A 2,248-nucleotide genomic window follows, 5' to 3' on the forward strand; every position below is an offset into this window, starting at 1 on the left:
ATCGTTAACATATAAGTTTATTAAAATATAAAATATTTTCAGAGTTAAGGAATTATGGAAATAAATGAGAAAGGAACGTTTAAACAGAGTCAATTTGGTATGCATATATACATGACTTTAGGTTAAGATGTATTTATTTCTTTAATATACACATATCAGTAAAATATAAATTAACCTTTATTTATCTATATACATCTGCAAAAGAATACATGTTAATTATAATAAAAATAATAATGCACATATTTAATTTTCTATTTATTTCTTAATATTTATTTCTTAAAAGACGTAATGGCTCCTACACACAGGACGCAGTAAGGGCCGTGGCACAAAGAAAAACTTAAGCAGTAAGCAAATTAGCCAATCACAGTCGTTGATTCTTAGACCGTAAGAAGAATCAATGACTGTGATTGGTCAATTTGGTTACTGCTTACGTTTTACTGCTTAAATTTTTCTATGTGCCACCAGCTTAATGCTTGCCGCGCAGCGGAAGTTCGCACGACAGCCAATCAATGTGCTGCTTTCCGTAATAACCTTCTAGCTTTTACGAAAAAACAACATATTGATTGGTTGTCGCGCGGACCTGTGTGTAGGAGCCATAAGTATGTACGCGCGCTCTCTCTCTCTCTCTCCCCCTCCCTCCCTCTCTCTCTCCCTCCCTCCCTCTACCTCTCCCTCTCCCTCTCCCTCTCCCTCTCCCTCTCTCTCTCTCTCTCTCTCTCTCTCTCTCTCTCTCAATAGCGTTTCAAGCTTGGTCCTATTGGCCCTTTCACCACAGCTTCTATGATGTAAAAGTATGTACGCAACGTTCCTCTGCATCCGCTAATCCGACCCATCTCTCACGGACACGATTTGGTAATCCGATTAGCCTAGGAAACTTTCTCTCTAGACTATTTACATCACTGCAATTAATCCGATTGGAAATCCTATTGCTACACGTAACACCCATCTTGACACACACGTACACAAACCAATTTATTGGTCGCATATTATCTAAAATATCTTGTAAGATAATATGCAGCTAATAAACTGGTTTTGCGTAACACAATGTACGCAACTGAAAAGCACTCTATATTAGGTACTTCCCAGTTATGTTTCTGTATTACACAAAACCAGTTTATTGGTTGTATATTATCTTACAAGATATTTTAGATAATATACGACCAATAAACTTGTTTTGTGTACGTATGTGTCAAGATATGTTAAGCAATTGGAAAGCACCCATTACTACTCATGTACATTTGTATGTACTTGACCGGAAAAAAACTCCGGTTGGAAAACTATTCTTTTAAATCGTTTGTATTTTGTATAAAAAGTTTTGAAGTGCAATTGAAAAGATTTGTGAGTCATTCTATTACTTGTAATTAATTGTTCTTTTTTTAACCATGTATTTAGCCACAAATAATGACCGGAGGTAAATAAAACAAATATTCGGTATGGTATCGTTTGTATTTCATATGAAGGGTTATAAAGTATCATTAAAATGGTTTGTGAGTCATCCAGATAATTTTAATTAAATATTAAAATATTAAAATATTTGGCCGAAATATCGATCTCAAGTGCTGCTGTGGAAGTACTGTCGACGATCGGTATACTATCTACTATTTCAATACTCATGGTTCTTTTTCGGGTAATTATGTATAATAAGGCCTTTTTCGAATTTTGATATTTTTTTGCAGCTCGTTTGGTAAAAATATTTATTTTTACTCCAACATTGATAACACAGGTCTACAAAAAAAAATTTTCAAAAATTTACTCGGACCGGAGTAGGTTTCCGGTATGTATTTTGAGCCCCTGAATCCGAATCCAGGTCCCGTTTTGCTCCATCACCCTAGGTTTTTTCAAAAATGGCGGATTCAATATGGCGCATGTAGCGTATTTTACTGTTTTCCAACGGATCATTTTAAAACTTCTAACATAAAGGTTTTTGGACTCACTGATTACGAAATTAACATTAGAATTCCGAAATTCAAGATGGCGGATGCAATATGGCGGACCATAGTAGTAAATTCTGATTTTTTAAGAGATCGTCTTGGAACTTCAACCGTGGGATTTTCGGAAAACAATAAAACGCAAGTGAGAGGATTCTATCGATAAGAAAACACATGAATCCACTAGAGTCATAAAGGAAAGAGTTCTTTAATTTCAAATTTACGGAACTTCAATATTTTGAAATGGATTTTGCGTTACCCATCCTGAACCACGTGGAGGTACCATTTCTATCAGGACTAACCCGCTTATAACGGGGGCA

The sequence above is a fragment of the Odontomachus brunneus genome, unplaced genomic scaffold (genome assembly GCF_010583005.1).
Source record: "Odontomachus brunneus isolate Ranch 3 - 2012 unplaced genomic scaffold, Obru_v1 Obru_scaffold_172, whole genome shotgun sequence".
Classification (NCBI taxonomy): domain Eukaryota; kingdom Metazoa; phylum Arthropoda; class Insecta; order Hymenoptera; family Formicidae; genus Odontomachus; species Odontomachus brunneus.